The sequence below is a fragment of the Pongo abelii genome, chromosome 5 (genome assembly GCF_028885655.2).
Source record: "Pongo abelii isolate AG06213 chromosome 5, NHGRI_mPonAbe1-v2.0_pri, whole genome shotgun sequence".
Taxonomy (NCBI): domain Eukaryota; kingdom Metazoa; phylum Chordata; class Mammalia; order Primates; family Hominidae; genus Pongo; species Pongo abelii.
The window spans coordinates 94,496,745-94,524,063 of NC_071990.2; the positions used below are offsets into that span (position 1 = coordinate 94,496,745).

At 36.8% G+C, this 27,319-nt stretch overlaps 1 protein-coding gene and 2 long non-coding RNA genes across 4 annotated transcripts in view; 2 read left to right on the plus strand and 1 right to left on the minus strand.

The window, feature by feature from the left end:
* Nucleotides 1-11,389, minus strand: part of LOC129054386 (uncharacterized) — a 27,031-nt gene extending 15,642 nt beyond the window's left edge. Inside the window, exon 1 of the long non-coding RNA XR_008519069.1 lies at nucleotides 11,287-11,389. This is a non-coding gene — a long non-coding RNA (uncharacterized LOC129054386). The remainder of the gene's footprint in view (nucleotides 1-11,286) is intronic.
* LOC129054385 (uncharacterized) overlaps nucleotides 1-22,034 on the plus strand; it is an 83,213-nt gene extending 61,179 nt beyond the window's left edge. Inside the window, exons 7-8 of one of the 2 annotated variants that reach the window (XR_008519067.2) lie at nucleotides 104-16,215; nucleotides 19,871-22,034. This is a non-coding gene — a long non-coding RNA (uncharacterized LOC129054385). Of the gene's footprint in view, nucleotides 1-103; nucleotides 16,216-19,870 lie in introns of those variants that run through there. The other variant, XR_008519086.2, reaches the window with a different exon arrangement.
* A 358-nt stretch (nucleotides 22,035-22,392) lies between these two features.
* Nucleotides 22,393-27,319, plus strand: part of LOC129054388 (protein fantom-like) — a 73,361-nt gene continuing 68,434 nt past the window's right edge. The window contains exon 1 of the transcript XR_008519080.1: nucleotides 22,393-26,739. The gene's annotated coding sequence lies outside the window, so the exon portion shown is untranslated. The remainder of the gene's footprint in view (nucleotides 26,740-27,319) is intronic.

Sequence of the window (27,319 nt, forward strand, 5' to 3'; positions counted from 1 at the left end):
CATACTGTTTTGCACAATGTTTTTACTAGTCTATATTCCTCTCAATAATATATGAGTTTCCTTTTCTCCACATTCTCACTATACTTATCTTTTTACTTTTCAGTAATAGCCATTGGCAGTGGAGCAAGATGGTGGAACAGAAGCTTACAACCTTTATCTCCCTGTAGGAACACAAAATTTTAACAGCTATCTAAACAGTACAGTCACAAGAACTAAAAATCAGGTAGGTCATCACAGTACTTTGTTTTAACTTGACATTGCTGAGAGAGGCATTGAAGAGGATAGGAGAGACAGTCTTAAGTTGCCAACATCATGCCTCCCCCATCTCCTTGCATGGTCCTGTGGGGGAAAAAGAGCCTGTCTCCTTTAGTGAGAAAGAGAGCAGTGATTGGGGGACTACACTGAACTTCACACTGCCCTGTCACAGCAGAGAGAAAAGACATGCTGGGCTTAGCCAGTTCCCAGGCATGAAGGGAGCCCTAGACTGACCCTAGACAGAGGGGAATTCCCCATTCTAGTGGCTGAAACTTGAGTGTATTGGCAAGCCTTGTGAATGGAGGCCAAAGTTCTCTGGTGTCCTAGGTAAACCAGAAAGGCAGTGTAGGAAACAAGGACTGCAATTCCTAGGCAACTCATGGTTCTGGGTTGGGCTCAGAGCCAGAGGACTAGGGTGGCACATGATCTAGTAAAACAACAGCTGGGGCAGCCAAAGGAATACTTGTGACACCTTTTCCCCAAATCCAGGCAGCACAATTGACAGCAACGAAAGTGACCTTTTCCTTCTGCTTGAGGAGAGGACAGTAAAGAGTAGAGAGGACTTTGCCTTGCATCTTGCATACCAGCTCAGCCACAGTAGAATAGGGCACTGGGCAGAGTTGTGAGGTCCCCATTCCAGACTCTAGATCCCAGACAACATTTCTAGACACACCCCAAACCAAAAGAAAATCTACTGCCTTGAAGAGTAGGACCCAGTCCTGGGGGGATTCATCACCTACTGATTAAAGAGCCCTTTAATCAGTAGGTCCTGAACAACCAGCAGGGATACCCAGGTAGTACACAATGGGCCTTGGGCTGTGAGACATGTTGGCTTCAGGTGGGACACACCACATTCCTAGCTGTTGTGGCTACAGTGAAAGACTCCTTCTGTTTGATAAAAGCAGAGGGAAAAGTCAAGGGGTCTTGTCTTGCACCTTAGCCACAGTGGGATAGAGCAACAAGCAGCCTCTTGGGGTCCCTAAGTCCAGACTTAGACTCTCAGTCAGGTTTGTGAACCTTCCCTGGGCCAGAAGCCTAAGTCCCAGGCCTGGTAGCATTCACCACAAGCTGACTGAAGAGCCCTTGGGGCTTTAAGTGAGCATCAGCAGTGACCTGGCAGAATTGCCTATGGCCCAGTGTTGGCAGTGGCCACAGAGAAAGGCTCCTCTGCCTATGGAAAGGGGAAGGAAGAGCAAGATAGACTTTGTATTGTGGTTTGAGTGTCAGCTTAGCTGCAGTAGAATAGAACATTAGGTAAATTTCTAAGATTTTTGACTTCAAACCCTGGCTCCCAGACAGAATCTCTGGACCCACCTGGGACCTGGGGAAACTCACTGCCCAGAAGGGAAGGACAGAAATGAGGCTGGCTTCACCACTTGCCAATTGCAGAGCCCTAGATTCTTGACTGAACATGGGTGGTAGTCAGGTAGAGTTTACAGTGGGACTTCGGTGAGATCGAGTGCTGTGTTGGCTTTGGGTCTGACCCAGTCTAGTCTCAGTGGTGGTGAACACAGAGGTGCTTGCATCACCACAACCCAGTTTCAGGTGGCTCACCACACACACACACAGACTTTGTTTGGGAGAACGTAAGTTAAGAGAGCAAGAGTCTCTGCCTGGTAATCCAGAGAATTCTTCTAAATCTTATCCAAAAACTATCAAGGAAGTACCTCTACTAGTCTGCAGGAACCACAGCATTGTTGTACTTGGGGACCAAATCCTTTCAAATACTTGGAAAATCTTCCCAAGAAGGACAAGCACAAACAAGCCTAGATTGCAAAAACTACATAAATATCTAACTCTTTAATGGCCAGACACCAACAAACATCTGCAAGCAACAAGACCACCCAGGAGAATATGACCACACCAAATGAACAAATTAAGGTACCAGGGTCAATTCTGGAGAAACAGGATTTTTCTGAACTTCTGGAGGTCACAGAGATATGTGACCATTCAGAGGATTTAAAATAGCTGTTTTAAGGAAAATCAAAGAAGTTCAACATAACGCAGAGAAGGAATTCACAATTCTATCAGATAAATTTAACAAATAAATTGAAATAATTAAAAAGAAGTAGAAATTCTAGAGTTGAAAAATGCAGTTGACATATTGAAGAATGTCAGTTGTCAGAGCCTCTCAATAGCAGAAGAAAGAATTAATGAGCTTAAAGACAGGCTATTTAAGACACAATCAGAATAGACAAAAGAAAAAAGAACAAAAAGCAATGAAGAAGGCCTACGACATCTAGAAAATAGCCTCAAAAGAGCAAATCTAAAACTTATTGGCCTTAAAGAGGAGGTGGAGAATGTGATAGAGGTAGAAAGTTTATTCAAAAGAATAATATCTTTTTTAAGAAAGTCTGTTATGTCTGTAGTCTGAAACTCTTGATAATTGCATTCTTAAAAAACACACATTCATAACAATTGTACAATGTAACTTTCTATTTCATTCTAAAGCTTAAAAGCCAGAAGACGTATTTCTCAAATTTTCAAATGACATTTCAAAATTATATATTCTTTGCATATTTTACCTCATTTGACAATAAAAGAGCAACAAAAGTAAAAAAAAGAAAACAATAATATCATCAGAAAACTTCCCAAACCTAGAGAAAGATATCAACATTCAAATACAAGAAGGTTTTAGAACACCAACCAGATTTTACCCAAAGAAGACTACCTCAAGGCATTTAAAAATCAATCTCCTGAAGGTCAAGCATGAAGAAAGGGTCTTAAAAGCAGCAACAAAAAAGAAACAAATAACATACAATGGAGCTCCAATACATCTGGCATCAGACTTTTCAGTAGAAACTTTACAGACCAGAAGAGAGTGGCATGACATATTTAATGTACTGAGTTAAAACAAATAAATAAACAAAAACTTTTACCCTAGAATAGCATATCTGGGGAAATATCCTTTAAACATGAAGGAGAAATAAAGACCTTCCCAGACAAATCAAACCTGAGGGATTTCATCAACACAAGACCTGTCCTACAAGAAAAGCTACAGGGAATTCTTCAGTCTGAAAGAAACTAATGTTAATGAGCAAGATGAAATCATCTGAAGATGTAAAATTTGCTGGCAATAGTAAGCATACAGAAAAACCAGAATATTATAACACTATAATCCTGGTGGATACACTAATCTTAAGTAGAAAGACTAAATGATGAATCAATCAAATTTTATAAGTACAACAACTTTTTAAGACATAATTCAATAAGACATAAAGAGAAAAAACAGAAAGCTAAAAAGTTAGAGGACAAAGTTAAGGTGTAGAGTTTGTATTAGTTTTCTTTTGCATGTTTGCCTGTTTGTTTATGCAATCATTGTTAAGTTGTTACCAGTGTAAAATAAGAGGTTGTAAAATAGCATTTGCAAGCCTCATGGAAAACTCAAATTGAAAAACATACAATGGATTCACAAAATATAAAATACAAGGTATTAAAGCATACCACTAGAGAAAATAACATTCACTAAAAGGAAGACAAGAAGGAAGGAAATAAGAACACAAAACAAATAGAATATAAATAACAACATAGCAGGAGTAAGTCTCTACTCATCATCACAGTAACATTGAATGTAAATGGACTAAACTCTCCAATCAAAAGACATAGAGTGGCTGAATGGATAAAAAAAGAAGACCTAACGATATGTTGCCTACAAGAAATACACTTCACATATGAAAAGCCTACACACAGACTGAAAATAAAGGGAGGAAAAGAGATATTCAATGCCAATAGAAACCAAAACAAAGCAGGATTAGCTACACATATATCAGACAAAATAGAATTCAAGACAAAAACTATAAGAAAAGACAAAGAAGGTCATTATATAATGATAAAGGAGTCAGTTGAGCAAGAGGAATAATGATCGTAAATATATATGCTCCCAACACTGGAGCACCCATATATATATAAAGCAAATATTACTGGAGCTAAAGAGAGAGATAGACTCCAATACAATAGTAGCTGGAGGCTTCAATATCCCACTTTCAGCATTGGACAAATCTCCCAGACAGAATATCAACAAAGAAACATTGAATTTAATTTGTACTACAGGAAAAAATTGACTTAAAAGATATTTACAGAACATTCCATCCAAAGTCTGCAAAATTTATTCTCAGCACATGAATCATTCTCAAAGATAGACCAGACCACATGTTATGTCAAAAAACAAGTATTAAAACATTGAAAAAAGGTGAAATAATGTCAAGCATTTTCCCAGGCCACAAGAAAATAAAACTGGAAATCAATAAAAAGAGAAGTTTTCTAAACTATACAAAGACAAGAAAATTAAACAATATGCTCCTAAATGACCAGTGAATCAATGAGAAAATTAAGAAAGAAATTGAAAACAATTCTGAAACAAATAATAATGAAAACAGAACATACCAAAACCTATGAGATTCCAGTGAAAGAAGCACTCAGGGGTAAATTTATAGCTATAAGTATCTACATCAAAAAGTAGAAAAAAATCAAATAAATAACCTAATGATGGATTTTAAAGAATTAAAAAATCAAGAGCAACAAAACCCAAAATTAGTAGAATAAAATAAATAATAAACATTGGAGAAGAAATCAATGAATTTGAAATGAAGATAACAATAAAAAAGATTAACAAAATAATATTGATTTTTTAAAAAGATAAATTGACAAACCTTTAGCCAGATTAACGAAGAAAAAAAGAGAAAACCCAAATAAATAAAATCAGAGATGAAAAAGGAGACATTACAAATGACACTGCAGGTAGTCAAAGGATCATTAGTGGCTACTATGAGCACCTATATGCCAAAAAATTGGGAAATTTAGAGGAAATTGAACCATGAACAAATCCACAACCCGAAGAGACCAATAATAAATAATGATATTGAAGCCATAATAAAAAGTCTCCCAGTAAAGAAAAAGGACCTGATGGCTTCACTGCTGCATTCTACCAAACATGTAAAGAGGAACTAACGCTGACTCTACTCAAACTATTCCAATAAATAGAGGAGGAGGGAACACTTCTAAACTCATTCTATGAGACCAGTATTACCTTGACACCAAAACCAGACAAAGACACATCATAAAAAGAAAACCATAGGTCAATATCTCAGATGAATATTGATGCAAAAATTCCAAACGAAATACTAATAAACAACATTAAACAATACATTAAAAAAAATCATTATGATCAACTAGGATTTATTCCAGAGACGCAAGAACAGTTCAACTTATGCAAATCAATCAGTGTGATACTTCAAATCAACAAAATGAAGAAGAAAAACCACATGATCATTTCAATTGATGCCAAAAAGCATTTGATTAATTTAACATTTCTTCATTATAAAAACCCTCAAAAACTGGGTATACAAGGAACTCACCTCAATATCATAAAAATCGTATGTGACAAACCCACACCTAGTATCTTACTGAATGGTGAAAAACTGAAAGCCTTTCCTTTAAGATCTGGGACATGACAAAAATGCTCACTTTCACCATTGTTATTTGACATAGTACTAGAAATCCTAGCTAGAGGAATCTGACAAGGGAAGGAAATAAATGGCATCCAAATTGGAAAAGGAGAAGTTGAATTATCCTTGTCTGCAGGTGATACAATCTTATATTTGGAAAAACCTAAAGACTGCAGCAAAAACTATTCAAACTGATAAACAAATTCAGTAAGGTGGTAGGATCAGAATCAACATACAAAATCCGGTAACATTTCTATATGCCAAGAGTGAATTGTCTGAAAAAGAAATAAGGAAGTAAGCCCATTTACAGGAGCCACAAATAAAATTAAATACCTCATAATTAACTTGACCAAAGTGAAAGATTTCTACAATGAAAACTATAAAACACTGATAAAACGAATTGAAGAGGACCTCCAAAATGGAAAGATATTCCAGGTTTATGAATTGGAAGAAGCAATATTGTTATAAATTCCATACCACCTAAAGCAAAGTACATATTCAATGCAATCCCTATCAAAATATCAATGACATTATTCACAGAAATAGAAAAACAATCCTAAATTTTATATGAAACTCCCAAAAACCCAGAATAATGAAAGATATCCTGTGCAAAAAAAAAAAAAAAAAAAAAATCATAACTGGAAGAATCACATTACCTGACTTCAAATTATACTACAGAGCTACAGTAATGAAAACAGCATGGTTCTGGCATAAAAACAGACAGAGACCGATGAAACAAAATAGAGAACTCAGAAACAAATCCACACACCTACACTGCACTCATTTTGACAAAGGTTCAAGAATATATATTGGGGAAAAGACAGTGTCTTCAATGAATGCTATGAGGAAAGCTGTACATGCATATGCAGAAGAATGAAGTAGATCCTTATCTCTCACCATATACAATAATCAAATCAAAATGGATTAAACATTTAAATGTAAGATATCAAACTATGAAACTGCTACAAGAAAACCTTGGGGAAACTCTTCAGGACCTTGGTCTGGGCAAAGATGTCTTCAGTAATACCCCATAAGCACAGGAAACCAAAGCAAAAATGGACAAATAGGATTATATCAAGTTAAAAAGCTACTGCACAGCAAAAGAAACAGTCAAAAAAGTGAAGAGATAATCCACAGAAAGGGAGAAAATTTTTGCAAACTATGCATCTGACAAGGGATTAATAACCAGAATGTATAAGGAGCTCAGATAGCTCTATAGGAAAAAATCTAATAATCCAGTGGAAAAAAAACTGGCAAAATATTTGAATAGACATTCTTGAAAGAAGATATACAAATGGCAAATAGGCATATGAAAAGGTGCTTAACATCATTGACCATCAGTGAAATGCAAATCAAAACTACAATGAAATAGCATCTCACCCCAGTTAAATGGCTTATATCCAGAAGACAGGCAATAACAAATGCTGAAGGGGATATGGAGAAAAGGGAACCATCCTACATTGTTGGTGAGAATGTAAATTAGAACAACCACTACAGAGAACAGTTTTTGAGGTTCCTCAAAAAGCTAAAAATAGAGCTGCCATATGATCTAGCCATCTCACTACTGGGTATAGACACAAAGGAGAGGATATCATTATATCAAAGAGATATCTGCACTCTTAGGTTTGTTGCAGCACTGTTCACAACAGCCAAAACTTAGAAGGAAGCTAAGTATCCCTCAACAGATGAATGAAGAAAGAAAATGTGGTACTTTTGCACAGTGGAGTACTATCCAGTCATAAAAAAGAATGAGATCACGTCATTGACAATAACACGGATGGAACTGGAGTTCATTATATTCATTAAGTGAATTAAGTCAGGTACAGATCCCACCTGTTTGTGGGATCTAAAACTGAAAGCAATTGAACTCATGGATATAGAGAACAGAAATATGGTTACAAGAAGCTGAAAAGGGTGATGGCGTGGTGGTGGGGATATGGGAATGGGTTCATGGGTACAAAAAATAGTTAAAGAATAAATAGGACCTAGTTTTTGATAGCACAACATGGCAATTATAATTTAATTGTGTATTTTAAAATAAGTTAAAGAGTATACTTAGATTGTAACACAAAGGATAAATGCTTGAGGTAATAGATACCCAATTTGCCACCATGTGATTATTACTCATTGCATTTCTATACCAAAATATCTCATGTACCCTATAAATATACACACCATTAGAGTGAGGGCTCTCAATTAAATATTCCATAGATTTGTAAACTATCCACAGATGTCAAAGAACAATTTTTGTCATGAGGAATTTTCTATACCTTATATCAGTTTCTCTAAAATATTAAAATAAATGTCCTTAGTGGGAACCAGAATCTTTCTTAAGGACAGTACTGAATTATTTACTATATAATCACATTAATTTGCTCACTTAATAATTTTAAAGTCAGCATCAATTGGAAATGATAGCTATAAGATCTTTAGACTAAATTTTTTTCACTCTTTACAAAGTAACTGAAATCATAATTAGCAGACATTAGTAATATTATACTTGTCAAGAACTTAGAAGGGTCTGAGATTTTACCCTATGCACGTGACAACTTAGCTTGCCACAGTTTTATGTGTGGTGGCAAAAGACATGAGATTTCTGGGCCAGAAACAACAGACCTTATTACTAATAGCAATAGCAGTAGTCAGAATATCAGCATTTATTTTTGTGCTCCACAGGATAAAGCTAAGTGAGCTGAGTGCCTGCAAACACACAGTGGTTTTACATTATAGGGGAGGAAGTCTGAACTTAAGGAAATCAAATCTTTAATGATGGGCAGTAATCTGCCAGATCTTTGCCCTCCCCAAGAAACGCTATCTTTGTCATACTGAACAATAAACAAAACCTGTCTTTTACTTTGTAGGGGGAGATTATCATTACCTTCCATGTCTTTTGGTGTACAAGCTCCCTTGAAATGATACTCCAGAACAATGGCTATTATTACCTCTGTTCTCTAGGTGTGCCGACACATGTGAGACACATACAGAATTGTTTTTTGGCAATATTGTCTTCTTTACTCAATGCTATCTTGACTTTCAGCAAATTTTTCTATGAGTACACCAGTCTGACAGCCACACTAATTAATGTGACTGATAGAGGTTGGAACTAAACGTGTTCATTTTTTTCTCATATAGCATTTAATTAAGGTTACTATCATTAGGAATCTGAGCAGCATTATGAAGCAATGTGTAGTATTAACATCAACTGTGCTCCTCAGGGTCCCAGACTCAACCAGCTGACCAAATCTCATAAACCATTTGATCTACTTTAGAAATCCAGGTGTCACTCTCCTTAACTTTCCATATTGACCTTCCTACTTGGCCCAAGGCACTAATCCGGGTACAACAGGATGTGTTAGAGAATAAGAAAACTCTACTTTGGCCTGCAAAGAGAAAATCTAGGGCAAAAATTATCAATAGCAGGCATGCTCACTGAGTTAAGACTAAACCAAATACATCCCAGGACCAAGGTGGTGCCTTTGATCACTTTAACTAATATCAAAGACAAATTTTATATTACCTTTTTAAATTAGGTGATTCCTATTGCAGGAAAACCTGCCTACAGGGTGGGTATAAATAGCAAGTCAGCTTTCCTGGGAAGCATCCCTAAGTAACCAAGTATAGCTCATTTTGTAGAGAGAGGGCAGTCATTTAAGGGCTATGTGATCTACTGGGGTGTTTCTTTAAACGCTTGAAGGTATGCTATGGCCACTTTTAAGATGACAATCACCATTTTGGGAGGAGAGACAAACGGAATGCTTGGCTTTTACAAAAGAAATACAGTCCCAAGAGTACATGTGGCACCCCTAAAAATAAAGTACTGTTTACAGTTATTCAGACCATCAAAGTGGGATCTACATCATCTAGGAGACAGGTTGACATTGCTCTAATATTGCCTCCTGGCCAGCTGGCACTGCTTGGTTTCTCAATTCGGTTTGAATAACTGGATATCTTTAATGTTTTTGAAGGTAAGATCATAGGCAGTTGGTCTACTCAGTTCTGTATTTTCTCACTATCATCCAGATGGCTTTCTGTGCTCCACAAAATGACTAAGCTATTACAGTGGGAATGGGGTGAAGCAGATAACTAGAATTATTGACAGAAAATTTGCTGGAAAGTATAGGGACTAGGGCCATCACTTACTCTTTTGATAGATTTTTTGGTAAGGATAAAAGAAATGGCAATTAATTTGTCATCAGGGCTGCCTAGTGGAAGATTACCAAGGGGCATTGCAGACACAGAAATCAATTAAATTTAAGTGTGTGTTACAGTTTAGGAGAGCCACTCAAGGTAATTTTTCTTGGGGAAGGCTCCAGGGGTACTCAGAGAGAAAAAAAAGTAATTATTAATGTCACTACCTCATCCATGGCTTCTGGGGTCTAAGATTTTCCTGCTCTAGGTGCCAAAGTTGTTACTGTTTCTCTGCCACTATAAAAGATCTGTGTCCTATTTTAATCTTCATAAAGAATCTAGGTGGTTGAATAAGAATTAAGTTTGAATCCCTTAGGCCTCCTTTTGCCCAGGGAACCACACAAAGTGCATACAAATCAGTCCAGCTTGGGATTGCTCTTGGGAGAAAGTAACAAGTATCATGCCCAGTAACAATCAGAGCAGAATCTCAAACTTTCAAAATATGATTACATGACCTCTTATATTTTTCATACTGATCATTATGGAGGAAGTAACTGAAAAGGAATGATGTTTCTAGGTAGAGCTACACTCAGTAGCCAAACTGCTTTATTGAAGTGTGTGGATAAGGAAGAGTTGAGGAAGGTATAGTCAGAAATCTTTTTGAGTTGATTTTTGAGAAGGTTATTCCAATGTTCTCCAATACCAGAGTCCTGTGAATGTTAGGGAATGTAGGAAGTCCATTGTATAACTTGAATATTAGCCCATTGTTGTGTACATTTTTGACAAAAAAAAGTGCTAGCATCAGTCTCTAAATTGTCAAGACATCTGAAAATATGACATAGACCAGTTACAAGAGCCACTGTTGTGTGTGGACTTGGCTGATCAGGCATGGAATGAGCATTATAATCTGAAAAAAAAAAAAATCACCAGCTATGAGGCCCTGCTGATACCCTTGAGAGAAGACAACATTCTGGTCGAGTTAATGTGCCATAGCAGGGGAGTGGAATGCCCAGTGTGATGTGGTCTCTCCCACCATGAAACAAACACATTAACTTCTGGCAAGATTTATATGCCTGGTATACAGCGATAGACTGTGCATCATAAACTTAGGGTCTTTTACTTTGCTTGATCTATAATAATGAATGTGTTGCCATGTCTTGTATGAGAATGGATCTAGACAGCAATGGTGGAAATCTGAGCAATGCAGGCTCAATTAGTAGACTGACTTCACCTGGTTTCATCAGGGAACAAATCCTCATTATGCATATCTCTATGAGTGACCCAGATGGTTCAATCAGCAGGGTGATTTGTTACCACAGTTTGTGGTCCTAAAGAGAGGCTTCTCAAGTCTGTCAGTCTACAGTTTACCAGGTAGGAGAATAAGTAGTTTAGACAATTAGCAAAAGCTCAAGAGACAGCAAACATAAAATAAAGTTCATCAAAGGGAATATTATCCTACTGAATTGAAGAACAATGTCCATGATCAGTTTGAATAGTTGGTATTGCAAACAGCTGTAGCAGTCCAGTGGACACCATCAGGTTCCTGCTGAGATGAGCCTTCAGTGAATCAGGCCCAGGCATTTAGGGCAACCTCTGTGAAGCAAGGACCCCATTATGACAGCACTTTGCTTCAGTTGGCAGAGTGAAGGATAAAGACTTCCTCAAAGAGATAGTAACCTCTTTTGAAAACGAAAGGCAAAGATGCCAATGGGTCCAAACCAATAGCATTCTTGAATGTATTACTTTCATCTGACAAATAAGGCTTGTCGAACCCTTCCTTCATGGATCAGGTATTTAGTTTTGACTAGTGTCTCATGCCAAGCTAAGTGCTGCTTTTCAAAAGGAGTGTACTTGGCGCCTGTGCCACCAAGCCAATGAATCTAAAACCCAAGGGACTCCTACGGGTATAGGGGTGCTTCACTTTTCCAAACACTCCAATCATCAAAATCATTAGCCGCAGAGAATTATAGTTCAAAGAGATCATTTGTGTAGAAAACATGCAAAGCTCACTGGGCAATTTTAAACATATCCTTTTCGTCTGGGCCCCACTCGATGGATGCTTATCTGTGGACTAGTTAGTACCACTTTCCAAGTAGAATGCTACCTGAGGCATGTACTATCTCTAGTATCCAAAGAGTTCAATAAATTGCTGTATCTCTTTTTGGAGATGATGTGGCAAATACACAGTAGGTTTTATTTCTTTTTCTTGACAGCCAGTAGGATTGAGAGTGTTAGTATGCACTCATATAGGGCCAAAATATTAATACTCCTTGGCTAGCAGGCCCCTAAATTTTATTGAAGTATTAAACCTCAGTAGCCACCCTTGTTAGTAGAAATGTAATAATACAACAATCAGGGCCATGGACACTGAGAATTCTGACTTGCTAACCAGCAGGATATCATCTAGTTAGTGAAAACTTTGACAAAAGAAGATGGAGACATTAATGTTATTCTGGCCCACCCCCTGGTAGCAAATGGCAAGGGAGCTTAGGTGCCTCTTTCAGAGTACTGCAAATGTATATTGGAGGCCTTGCTGCATGAAAGCACATTGGTCTTTGTCCTTGGGTGCCAGTGGGACAGAAAAGAAAGTGTTGGCAATATTCAACATAACATACCGAGTGTCTTCAGTCTGTGAAATGGCTTTTGAGGCTATAGCAGCAATGACTGGATATAAATTTTGCAATTATCAACAACCTGTAAGCCCCCATCTCCCATTGTCTTTTGCATTGCCCATGTGGGATTGTTAAATTGGGATTTTGCAAGTCTTACTATCTTTGCTACCTTTAAGACCTTAATTAAGGTTGTGATTTCTATGTGCTTTCCTTGGATTATGTATTCTTTCTATTGGACTATCCTGGAGAGGATAGAAAGATTAATTGGGAAATGAGTTCCATGTCCTATTAGTCGTTCTCTCTATATAGCACTTTCTGATTGGTATAATTATAAGAATGTATAGTATCCGCATATAAACCATTAATATCATTACACAGTGAATTCAATAGTGAAAACCTCAACTATACATTAAATTTGCCCAAACGGTGGTGTCCACAAGGCCATATTAGCTGCTCTTCCCCACTGTATACCCAGACCAAATATCCATTAACTGAATCAGAGCATTTTTATACACACAGAACCCCAACAAGATGCTGAGTTGGGTACGTTTCCCCAACAGAGCCATGTAAGTTTTGAGTTCCTGCCTTCCCCCAAATTACCTAGCATACCGAGACAGGTGCATATGGCCTCTGGTCCTTCTTTTGGACAGGAATGCATATAACTTATCCCCAAATCATATTTATTCATAAAGAGGCTGAGGATGTGGTTGTGGTAAAGGAAGAATCAGAGGGCATGACATATTTATCTCCAATTTTGAGCAGAGTGGTGACTGCATGTAACTCAACCAAATGAACTTCCAATGTTTTTAGCTCACTCAATGCCCTATATTAGCAGTAACTTTAATATAGGGCATCCTCACTGACACCATCTATTTTGTATTTTAATATACAGTCATTCTCACTGACACCATCTATTTTAGCTTTGTGGACCCCTTGATTCAGCAGCCATTACCACATTGTTTTCTGTTTGGGGCTGTGGAATTTATTTCCTTGGGCTTATTTAGATTTGATGTACACAGTGGTGTCTTTATTTTTCTTTAGAGTCTACCTTACTCTAGAATATTTGCAGTACCATTACCAAAATAACATCTTTTAAGATCTTAAGAGATGTTATTTCTTAAGATCAAGATTGTGTGGTTTCAACATAAGTCCTAGGATAATTTTCCAAGATGGCATGGCTTCCTGCAAGAATTTGTCTAGATTTATTTGAGTGTTTTTCCCATAAATTAGTGGATCACTTTCATTAGCACTGTAAAGTCTATCCAGTGTAGTAAGAGCCCAAAATACTAGCTAATGCCTCACCTGTCGTTTTCCCAAGCAGTCTGTCTTCGTTTTGGAAGTCTTCCTGAGAGAGCCAAAGTTCCCACATAGAAGTCAGGACACACAACAACAATAGCAGCAACAACGAAACCCTGAAAGGATCTAGGGTTGACAGTCTAGACTGCAGGAGAGACTAAGCCATAAAACACTCATCGGTTGCTGTTCCTCCTTAGTAAGCATTATATGCCCCACTCTTTCATTTCCCAAGTGAACCAGCCAAAATTTTAATGGTTTGCCTGATTTCTGCACATAGTGGTAATAAATTTCCCTCAATTCTTCCCCAGTGCATCTCTGTTGTCTGAAAGGTGACAGAACTTTCTACTATCAAACCCCAGGACAAATCTCAGTACTAGTTATTACAAAGCAGTAGAACTGAGGATGATCACCACATAGGGGCATTCTCTTCACCCACTTACATAAAAAGTAGCAGGGTAGTTGTCTTTGTACCTACTTCCCAGTGCTTTGTCTGAAACCATCTATTCAACTAATTTTAATTAAAAGGCAATGAGGTGAAGGACACTGTTATCCAGGTGACCATATATGAACTTCCCTGTATTCCTACTGATTGGCCCAGAGACTAATCCTTCCTAATCTTTCTTTTTGCCAACAGAGAACATGCCTATGTCAGCATCCCATTTTCACCACCAAATTCCCAGGAAAACCAAAGTGTGTTAATCTTTCTCAACTAACAAGTTACGCTGTCCCTCTTTCATGGATACTCAGAGAAAAGAAAAAATAATAATAAAGCCTTGGATAAGAAACAAAGGGCTTTATTATTTACAGAGGTAGTAATAGCCAGTATATCAGTATTTATACTGGTTCTTCAAGCTCCAGTTTCCATAGGGCAGCACAAAAAGGTTGAGGTGGCATCTTTACATGCAATTAAGTTACCCTACAGGAGAGAAAGCATGATAGGGAAACCAAATCTTCTATAGTGGGCAGAAAGCATATCTGATCTTTACACAAAGGGAAACATGTTTTTACTATACTGAACAGTAAGAAAAATAGAGCAAACAAAGAAAAAAACAAAAAGAACAGATCTTTGCTTCAGATGAAAACACTATCTCTACCTACTTAGGCTGTTAACTATACCAACATTTTTGAAGTAATAATCCGGAGCAAAGCTGGACAGTGCCTCTGCTTATAAGACATGAAGAAATGTAAGAGACTCATGGAGAACTGTCTCTCCACAACATTACCCTGTCAAAACATATTTATATTAAGAGCATTCTCTCTCTTTCTCCCATCTCTGCATTTCCGTCTCTCTCTCTCTGTCTCTCATGCACACACACACACACACAGGCACATACACACACACATATGCACATACACACACACACAGAGCAAAAACTGAAGTATTTTGGGAATATCTTACAGCTTTAAAAGTATTCCACCAAATTTTACAATGAAATATCAAGATGTTCATTTGGTGGGACCCTTAGAGTTTTAAAAATAGTTAATAGAAAAAACCCCTACTTTTTCGGTGATCATTAATAGTAAATGGAATGAATTCTAATCATATTAATATAATAGATAAGAATTATGACTGTAGAGAATAAATGGGAGACTGATATGTGGCAATTTTAAAAGAAAGAATTAGGAGCATTATGTGTAGCTAAGCAGATAGCTGGCTTAGGAAATAGGCTGCAATGAGAAAGTTTGAAGAATATTTGAAAAAAAGAAAACAATTTGAGTTAAATTTATAAATGAAAAGAAATCCAGTCAGTTAAGGTGATGGAGGAGGAGTGAGGGTGAAGCAGTCCCGCTTCACTGAGCAAGATAATAGTCTGCTCAGAGCATTCTGGACCCAGGAATTTTAGAGACTAAAGATTTAAGGGGGCTATAAAAGAATGAATTGTAGTAGTTGACATAGGAAGGATGAATAAGGATATCAATTGAAGCCTACTGAATGTAAGAAAAATCTGGCAATGTTTCAGAGATGATGATAGTCAAAACTATATATGGAAGGAGAAAAATTCTCTTAGAATTTTTCAGTATGAAAGCCATTTAACTCACATGGAAGTGAAGGTCTTTGAGACAGCCAGCTATTTCACAGGACACAAAGATCTGCTCTAGTGGGAGGTAACAGATATAGCCCTCCCAGCTTCTGTTTGAAGATATATACAGCACAAGTTTAGAAAATCCCCATTATTATATTATTTTTATTTTACCATAAATATTCATAGCATTATACCATAGAGGAAAATTGTACCAAAGGAGAGATATAATTCTAGCACCAATGAGCTTATGGAACAATGTCATATGCAGAAAGAACAGAAGGAGAAATGTAATATACTGACTTTTAATTTTTATTTCAGACTGATGCTCATGGCTATCTAAAGCCATCTTCATTAGCAGAGGAGCAAAATAAATTATATCAGTACAGAAGGGAGGCACACCACAAAACTAAACCCCATTTTTGACAGGCTTATTTACTGCATAAATATGATGAAAATGTAAGTATTACCACTTACAATTATGCTTTGCAGTCAGGTTTTGTTTTCCCTTTTTAAAAATGCATGCATGTATTGTGGAAGAGATGTTGGATAAGACCAGTTTATTCACTCAAGAAAAAAAAATCTTTGTATGCTGTCACACAGGGTGTACACATAGGGTGGGCACTAGCTTTTGATATTCCCACCTGGATCTGGTTTGAAATTGAGACAGAAAAGGGCCAAATGCAGAATTGAATACATCAAGACTTAGTCTTTCCTAAAACACATTTTGCATTATAAGCATAACCCCATAAAGAAATACATTTCATTTGGGCTTGATTTTCTCAAGAGCCACCTACTGCAATTGTGTGAAATCATGTTGTCTATGCAGTCTATCTTGGAACACAATCTACACTAATTTGGATCTGTATTATAAAAGCTAAGCACATCTGGAAGCTGGGCTTGTGAAAAGGCATACCTTGCATTGTCATGTGCATAGTAAAGTGGAATTTCTGTTTCGAGTTGCAACTTTGGAATCAAGTTTGTTTTCAGGAGTTTTGTGTAGACATGAGTAGATATGAGCATATAGCAGAATCCATTGACTGAATTCTAGGAGTGTGAGTACAGTTTGATTTTATTTGCAACATCTGTAGGGAAACTACTGATGAAAGTTGCATTGTCGAATAAATAGTAATATAATGGCTAATATTTATTCAGTTTTTTTCTACAATGGTACTATTATCAATCATCTCTATTACATAGATGAAGAAATGTTGGGTTAGAAGGTTATGTGATCTTCCTGAACTCACAAACCTGTTAAATGATATTATCAGGATTTATACCAAGTTCTCTCTGACCCTAAAGTCCGAGTTCTTCATCAAGATCTATGCATGACCTTGAGAAAACACATTCTAATATTCTGCAAAGAAATAAATCTAAAATTGATTAGAAAAAGAGAGATGAGGCATGAGATTCAGTTAATTCAATTTGTTAGAGCATATTAATAAAAAATGTTTTCTGTTATGCTCTCCCACATTGGAAAGTCATTTTTATCCATAAGCCTGAGTCATAGTGTGCAAACCAAACCCAGAAAGCTGACCTGCAAATATTATACAAGATGCTGCCTTCAAGTGGGACCTAGTAACATAGTTTGTGGTTCAGCATGAAATATCACCTTTGTCAAAATTTCACACACACTTCAGTATTATAATCCCAATGGTAACAATATCCCAGCTTTATAGCTCTGTGTCTCAACAATAGCTTCTTTAAAGAAATAATAATTTTGGATATTAAAGAGATACTTTAAATTTTTAGTGTTAAATATTAAGTCTATGTTTAGGGATATCATTGAGTACAGAGCAGTCAGGAGTTAGAATACTTGGAATTCAATACATGTTGATCAGAAATAACAGTTTTTTAATCTTGCAAAAAGTTTACTCAAAAAAATGTTTAAACGATTTGTATGACAAATGCAGGTAAAAGCTGAACAATTACATTATTTAATTGTTTTCCAATATTTCAATTAAATTCCTATGAAAATAAAATGGGCTTTGATTAAAATTTTGATGGAACAAATTAATCACTACTTTATTGGTTGAGAAGATGCACTCATATTCATTATTCATTCAACCTGTCTTAATTTGGTATGAACTGCACCCTGGCCTTGTTCTAGGTGTTGAGTACATAATGATATGCAGAAGACAGACATTCCATTAGGGAGTTTACAGTCTAGAGGGAGCCAGACAGAAGAATCACTGTATCCTGACAAATAAGAAACTTCATATGTCCCATGGTGACAACTTGAAAGCTTATAACATAGTAGGGCAAATGAGAGGATGCAGACAGAGAGGTGGGTAATGATGTATCATACATAGTTTATAAAGAAAATAAAAAGCCTTTATTCTTTAAATTGAGAGCAAAAGAAAGTCAGTGCATGTCATTAACCAGAGACTGCTGTAATCCAATTTATGTTAAATTTTGTTTCTCTCTTGTTGCCATGTGGAGAATGAAATGTAGGAGGGATGGGTAAGAAGGGAGATCGGAACTAGGACATTGCAATGTCCAAATAGAGAGCATCAGTAGTAATATGGTAGATGATTGTGGCTCAAATAGGGTTGGTTTTCGTGCAAATGAAGATAGTGAAATATGCGAGGTTAAAAAGTCAGAACACAGAGATCAGTCATGAAGGGAAGAAGGGTAAACTGAAATGAGTATGAGTTATGTGGCAAGGAGAAATTGCTAAGGACAGCATTTAAGTTCCTAGATTGTGCAACTGGGTGTGCGGTGGTACCATTTATTGAGATTTTTTAAAAATTTGAAAAAGGACAAAGCTTAAGGAAAAGAAACTATAAGTTTGGTTTTTAAATTGCATTTGAATTGGTTTTTGCATTGTTTGATTGAATCTGTAAAGCGCAGTGGACCCGCTGTTGAGACATTTAAGTGAAGATATTGACTAAGCTGTTGCATACACTGATGTAGATCTCTAAAATGAGTTCTGGAATACTGACTAACATGGATGAACCTCCTATAAAAAATAAAGTAAAAATTAACTTGGTGCTATGTGGAATCCTATTATATCCAGGAAATTCATCCTAGAAAAGTTAAAAAAAAATGCTTGTTAATACTTATCGCTTGTTAATACTTATCACTTGGTTTAAAACTCATTATAGAAAGAACAGGAAAAATATGAATATGTTGGGGAAAATTAACAAAAACGGAGCCTCTTTGTATAAAAGTGAAAAACATTTTAGAGCCAATGCCATGCACACAGAAGTATAGTACACTCAAAGAAATGTTTTTTTCCTTATTTTTTTTGAGTATATACTGATATAACATGCCTCATTTGGATATGTATTTTTATCACACCTATAAATATTAACTATATATGGTGCATATGCAGATGAAATGCTAATAAATTTATAAAAGTATAACATGCTACTAAAGACAACCATTTTGCAAACACCGCATAGTCCCAAATTATTCTCTGAAGATTTCCCATTGTTTTTTTAAAAAGTAGAAACAGAAGCAATAAGACAGTAGTGAATATTTTAGTAACACAGAATGCCCAGTGAAACAGAATTTGTATTTTAAAGATTTGTACTTGGGCTTTTATAGTGTTTTCAGAATTAATGTCCCAAACTAATAAACTCAGATAGCTACAGATAACCCCAAACTAACCACCTGCCTCCACTTACCCGTTTTCTTTTTTTCTTATAATACAAACATAATAAGGTGTCAGATAAAACTTGCAAGTTAATGCAAGTAGATGACGTATGATCTGTTAAGCTTGGAAAAAAGGAGAAAAATAAAACTGTTAAAGAAGTAAGGCCTCAGTTGAAGAAGGCAAAAAAGGACAAAGACCACTGATAAAAGCAAAGTAAGGCACCTGGGGGACATGTTTGATAAAAAGTAAAATAAAGTGGAAGTGAATAAGAGTTCAAAAGATTGTCACGGATACCATAACTAGGAAAGGAAGAAAAAGGAGAGCCACAATAATAGTAAGTACCCCTCCCTGCAGTAAAAGAAACACCATGTCTTCGGAAAAGCTCAACTAGAGATATAGCCTAGTGAACTTACTGGACTATAAAAATAAAGTTCTTCAGACATTCAAGCAAAAAGATCCATTCCCTTACTCTATTAGTCAGCAAATATTTATTGACTGCTTACTCTGTTTTAGGCATTTTGCCAGTTGTGGAAAGAATGGTGAACAGGACAGATAAAAGACCATGTTCTCATGGCGCTTATGCAAAAAAAAAATATCAGCTTGGCTCCCAAGCCTCTTATTAGTCATTATTAATGCCTGGAACCTGTGGATCAATGCCTGAAATGACTTTGGAAAATAAAATGAAGAAAATGTGTCTGAAGAGCTCTATACCCAGCCAAACTGCCCTTCTATATAAGGAAAACAAACAATTTTGAACATGCAAGTATTCAGACAATATTGTGTCTACTAACCACTGTTGAAGAAACCATTAGTGGATGTAGCCCATCCAAATAAGAAATGAATAGAGAAACTAAGGCGAAGGGGCTGACAGCTTAGCATGGAAACCAACTACAAATGACTGGGAATAAAACAAATATGGCGATTATTTTAGAAAAGAGAACATAGAATATTTAAACGCTCAATGAGGAAATAATACAGCTGTTTAAATCTAGTAAAATATACTGTAAAACTGAATAAAATTGATTTTAAAAATGTAATTTACTATGTTTGAGCTCAGAGTGGTTATAAAATTTTACTGACCATTGGTAATAAAACGAATTCATGAAATTGTAAAGCACTACCTTGTAAAATAGCACTAGGCCCAATTAAGTCTGTGGATGAATCTTATGACACATTTAATACATGGATAATCTAAAGTTATCTAATATATTCCAGAGCATAGAAGAAAATTGAATACTTTCATATTATGTTGAAAGCATCATAACACTGATGTGCAAATCTAACAGAGAACAATAAAAGATAATTATAGATCAGTCTCATGTGTGGTTACTGATACAAATGCCTGAATAAATTTTAGTACACTACTAATGTGGATTCATACCATAGAAGCAAGGATGAGTTTGCATTAAGGGATCAACTGTGCTTAATACTTGGTTTGGACCTTTTTTCCCCATTTTATTTCACTTTCCTTCTATTTGGCGAATTTGGAAAGCAAACAACACACTCCCAAGACTCACTTGTAATTAACATTCTGGATGTGAATTTGATTTATGCTAATATAGAAGGAAAAAACAAGGAAAGTCAGTGCCATCTGATTGGGGCAGTGTTGATAGAAAAACAGCCTCTGGTAGGAGTGAGTGTTGGCAGGAGCTCTTCCACTGTTGGGTCATTAGTTTCATGGGTGTGGTAGCTGCAGTGTCTTGACTTTGGATCACAGAGGCAGTTATGTGACCTAGACACCAAAACACCTGCTAGCTCCTTGACTCTCCCTTTCCCTATCCCAGCCAGGCATATCTGATTACTTATATTTGCCTTCATTTCACTCCTCCTCTCTTGGTACAGTGGTATAGAAGCCTCTTCTCCTAACTGAGGTTAAATCTACAACTTTACTTCTGCATGCCTCTCCCATTCCTTCCCACCTGTGTGGGTTACTCTTCTGATTGTGTCTACCATGATTTTGAATCTACCAAATTTTCCTACCAAGATTTAGACATATTCAAACAACTCTTAGCTTTAACAAATTGTCATCTACTACTTCTTACAACCTCCAAAAACTTGTTGTTTAGGTCAAGCTAAGCTTATTAGACAGTAAGTACTAACAGCAAGAAAGAACACTACCTTGGCAGAATCTTCACAGTGTCTGAATGAGGATAGGTAAAGTATGTATTTATAGAGTTCTAGGGCCTAGGCTGAATGTTTTTGCAGTGGATTTCAAAAGTAGAAAACTGGGTTGGAATTGGGCAAAGGTTATGACTGGATTGGTGAGCAAAGCAAGTCAAACATTAAAGCAAGTTTTGGGTAAAGTATTAGTCTTAATAGATAAATTATTTTAGATGATTCAGAGTCATATCTCACAGGAAGAAGTGGCTAAGTTCCTTGTCATCAATACTGTTTTACTTAGATACAGTCTGGTCTTGGTATTGTTTTACACGAAGGTAGAAAATTCTGTTTCATTTTTAAAGCAAAGAAAGAAGCAAACAAAAGCTCTCAAACTCAAGTTCCTTTTATTTAGCACACTCTTTCTCTTCCTCCTTAAAATTAAAGTTTTTGGAAGTGCTATCTATTTTCTTTTTCTCCCCAGATACTACAATCTATTAATCTGCTTCTACTTTTGTAAGGTCACTAATAATTAACAAGTATATAATTTTCACTTAGTTTTCTTATTTGATCTCTCACCTTTTAGGCACTGCCAAACCCTTGTTGGAAACCTCACCCATCTCTTGGCTTGCAGGATGTCATCCTCTCCTCCTGTCTGCCTGCCCCTTCTCAGTTTCCTTTATAGAGTTCCTCTTCTCTGCTGTGCACTACATGCAGGGCTCTGCCTGATAAATCAAATTATATCTATTGAGGTCTTCTATTTAAAAGAATTAATTGGTAAGTTTCAACTTTCTCCCCAACCATCACTCAACATATTTAGTTTATAAACCCAGTTTATTACAGTTAGTTATTATTGTTTACATTATGGTTTTATTTTTAGAATTAAAAATGTATAACTAGTATATATTTACAATTATTTTGACTTAGTTATCTGATTACCATCCTTTTTAATTCTCAAAACAGTATTATTAAACTTTTAAATCATTTTGATTTTTCTTCTGGTCATCTAAGCTATACTTTTGAATTCACATGGGAGAGTAAAGAGGGAGAAATGTGGAGATAGTATACATTCAGAGCTTTGCATTTCCAAAAGGTATTTTTTCTCTCTTTTTTTCATATTAGAAAAACAAGGTGGTTATAGGATTTCTAATTCCAAGAATGCTGTACAAACATTTAGGTGTAATTTTTTCTTCTACAAATTAATGCTCTAGAGAATAGAAACTCAATTTTTATTCCTTTCTGATAATAACTTTCTTGAAAAATTATTCCTTGTCTCCCAACATTAGGTTTTGTTTTAGGCCTTGAAACTCATAGATTTCATCAAAAGATAACTAGGTTTACTCCCTTTTGTTCTCTCCCATCTTTATTTCCTTCCTTCCTTCTTTCCTTCCTTCCTTCTCCCTTCCTTCTTTCTCACTTTCTTTTTTCTTTTTCTTACTTACCTTCTTCCTTCCTTCCTTCCCTCCCCCCCTCTTTTCTTCCCTCCCGCTTCCTCCCTTTGCCTTGCCTTTGCCCTGCCCCTTCCCTTTTCTAGTCTTCCCTTCCCTTCCCTTCTCTACTTTTTACTCTCTCTCCTTCTGTCTTTCTTTCTGTTTTATGCTTTTCTTTTCTGATACTGAAGGGACATTTTGAATAATCAGAAACAGTCTTCAATTGAAGAAAATTGCAGATTTGTCTGGAAATTTTTTTTTTTTCAGCAAAATGATACGCTGTGTTGGAAGTCTCAATACTGTAATGATGTCATTACAAATTAACAAATGTATTTATTTGCATCTGCTCTCAAGCAATGTTCCTAGAGGATATGTGTGTGTGTGTGTCTGTATGTTTGTTTCAAAAATTGTCAAACTAATTCACATTCCCACCAACAGTGTATAAGTGTTCCATTTTCTCAGCAGCCTCACCACCATCTGTTTTTTTTTTGACTTTTTAACAAAAGCCATTCTGACTGGTGTGAGATGGTATCTCAGTGTGGTTTTGATTTGCATTTCTCTGATGATTAGTGGTGATTAGCATTTTTTCATTGGCAGTTTGATGATTTCTCAAAGAATTGAGAGTTGAATTACCATTTGATCCAGCAATCTTGTTACCAGGTGCATACCCAAAGGCAAGTAAATCATTCTACCAAAAAGACACATGCACCCATATGTTTGTCACTATTTACAATAGAAAAGACATGGAATCAACCCAGGTGCCCACCAATGGCAGATTGGAATGTTTTTAAAAATGTGATACATATACATTATGGAATACTATGCAGCCATTAAAAATGATGAAATCATGTTCTTTGCAGCAACATGGATGCAGCTGGAAACCATTTTCCTAAGTGAACAAACACAGAAACAGAAAAGCAAATACCACATGTTCTCACTTATAAATGGTCGTAAGAATGGTTACAATAGACACTGAGGAATACAAGGGTTAGGAGGGGATTAAGGGTGGAAATAAACTAACTTTTGGGTACTGTGCTCACTACCTGGGTAACGAAATCATTTGTACTCCAAACCTCAGCATCACACAAAATACATTTGTAATAAATCTGCACATGTACTCCCTGATTCTAAAATAAAAGTTAAAAGTAAAGAATAAATTGTCAAACTGATTTCATGCTTTCTTCGTTGGCTTATTTATTACTATTTTTTAAATTGACTTTTATTTCTTACTTTTTATAAGAACAGTTTATATTATGGATATTAATCATTCGCTGATTTTTTTCTTGTTACTCTGCAGGCCACTTTGCTTTTAACATTTTAAATGATGTCTACCAGTATAAGATCTTAAATATTTTTGTAGACAAGTTTATCATTGTTTTCTATTTTTTTCTTCCTACAGAAGATATTGCTTATATAAAGTTTCTATAAGTACTCTTCTATAGTTTCCCCCAGACGTTTATGTGTGTATTTATATTTAATGTTTTAATCAATCTGCATAACTTGTTTGTATGTGCGTGTGTGTGTATACTGGATGAGGTAAGTCTCTAACATGATTTTTGTCTTTGACTCCATTTTATACAAAATCAATCTTTCTCTCAATGTTCAGAAAAATAATGTTTACTGCTAGCAAAATTTATACATATATGCATAGATTTATTTCACACTCTCCGATATGGTTTGGCTGTGTCCCCACCCAAATCTCATCTTAAATATCCATATGTTGGGGGAAGGATCTGGTGGGAGGTAACTGAATCATGGGGGCAAGTCTTTTCAGTGCTGTTCTTGTGATAATGAATAAGTTGCATGAGATCTGATGGTTTTAAAAATGGGAGTTTTCCTGCACAAACTCTCTTCTCTTGTCCGCTGTCACGTGAGATGTGCCTTTCACCTTCACCATGATTGTGAGGCCTCCCCAGCCATGTGGAACTGTAAATCCACTAAATCTCTTACTTTGTAAATTACCCATTCTTGGGTATGTCTTTATCAGCTGCGTGAAAATTGACTAATACAGTAAATTGATGCCAGTAGAGTGGGGTACTGCTGAAAATATAACCAAAAATGTGGAAACGACTTTGGAACAGTGTAACAGGCAGAGGATGGAATAGATTGAAGGGCTCAAAAGAAGACAGGAAAATGTGGGAAGGTTTGGAACTTCCTAGAGACTTGTTGAATGACTTCCCAAAATGCTAGTAGCAATATGGACAATGAAGTCCAAGATAAGGTAGTCTCAGATGGAAATGAAGAACTTGTTGGGAACTGGAGCAAAGGTGACTCTTGTTATGTTTTAGCAAAGAGACTGGAGGCATTTTGCCCCTGCCCTAGAGATCTGTGGAACTTTGAAATTGAGAGATAATTTAGGGTATCTGGCAGAAGAAATTTCTAAGTAGCAAAGCATTCAAGATGAGACATGTGTGCTGTTAAAGGCATTCAGTTTTACAAGGGAAGCAGAGCATAAAAGTTCAGAAAATTTGCAGCCTGGCAATGTAATAGAAAACAAAATCTCATTTTCTAAGGATAAATTCAAGCTGGCTGCAGAAATTTACATAAGTAACAAGGAAATGAATATTAATCCCAAAGAGAAAGGGGAAATTGTCTCCAGGGCATGTCAGAAGTCTTCACAGCAGCCCCTCCCATCATAGGATTGGAGGCCTAGGAAGAAAAAGTGGTTTCATGGACCAGGCTTAGGGTCCTTTGCTGTATGTAGCCTAGGGACTTGGTACCCTGCAACCCAGCGGCTCCAACTATGACCAAAAGGGGCCAATGTAGAGCTCAGGCCATGGCTTCACAGGGTGCAAGCCTTAAGCCTTAGCAGTTTCCATGTGATATTGAGCCTGGGAGCACACAGAAGTCAACAATTGAGGTTTGAGAACCTCTGCCTAGATTGCAGTGGATGTATGGAAATACCTGGATGTCCAGGCAGATGTCTGCTGCAGAGATGGAGCCCTCATGGAGAACCTATGCTAGGGCAGTGCAGAAGGGAAATGTGGGGTTGGAGCCCCCACATACAGTCCCTACTGAGGCACCACCTAGTGGAGCTGTGAGAAGAGGGTCACCAACCTCCAGACCCTATAATGGTAGATCCACTGACAACCTGCACCATGCGCCTAAAAAAGCTGCAGACACTCAATGCCAGACTGGTAAAGCAGAAAGCAGCCAGGAGAGAGGCTGTACTCTGCAACACCACAGTGGCAGGGCTGCCCAAGACCATGAGAACCCACCTCTTGCATCAGCATGACCTGGATATGAGACATGGAGTCAAAGGAGATCATTTTGGGGCTTTAAGATTTAACTGCCCTGCTGTATTGCAGACTTGCATGGGGCCTGTAGCCCCTTTCGTTTTGGCCAGCTTCTTCCATTTGGAAATGCTGTGTTTACCCAATGCCTTTATCCCCATTGGATTTAGGAAATAACTAACTTGCTTTTGATTTTACATGCTCATAGGCAGAAGGGAGTTGCCTTGTCTTGGAAGATACTTTGGACTGAGAACTTTTGAGTTAATGCTGAAATGAGTTAAGACTTCAGGGAATGTTAAAAAGACATGAGTGGTTTTGAAATGTGGGGACATGAGATATGGGAGGGGCTTGAGTGGAATGATATGGTTTGGCTTCTCCCCACTCAAATCTCATCTTAAATTTCCTTGTGTTGTAGGACAGACCCAGTGGGAGGTAATTGAATCAAGGGGGCAGGTCTTTCAAGTGCTGTTTTCATGATAGTGAGTAAGTCTCACAAGATCTGATGGTTTTAAAAATGGGAATTTCCCTGAACAAGCTCTCTCTCTTCTCTTTTCTGCTGCCATGTGAGACGTGCCTTTTACCTTCCACCATGATTTTTATGCCTCCCCAGCCATGTGGAACTGTAAGTCAATGAAACCTCTTTCTTTGTAAATTTCCCAGTCTTGGGTATGTCTTTATTACCAGTGTGAAAATGGACTAATACACTCTTTATTCTATTTTACTGACCTATCTGTCTATTACTGTGTGTATGCTACAGTGTTTTACTTGTCTGGATTTTTATTATGATGTCATATTTTCCAGACCACTAATTCTCAATCTTATGTCAATTCATATCACTAGGGAATTTTTGGAAGGTGTGAAGTGTTTTACAGTGTCACAATGACTGAGGGTATATCATTAGCTTTAATAAGTGAGGGCCAGAGATGTTAACATATTACAATAAATGAAAAAGTCCAACCCAACAAATAATTACCTTTACCAAAATTTCAATAACGCTTCTCAGCCAGAAATGGTGGTTCATGCCTGTAATCCCAGCACTTTGGGAGTCTGAGGCAAGCAGATCACCTGAGGTCAGGGGTTTGAGACCAGCCTGGCCAACATAGTGAAACCCCCTCTCTACTAAAAATATAAAAAAATTAGCCAGGTATGGTGGTGGGTGCCCGTAATTGCAGCTACTCAGGAGGCTGAGGTAGGAGAATTGC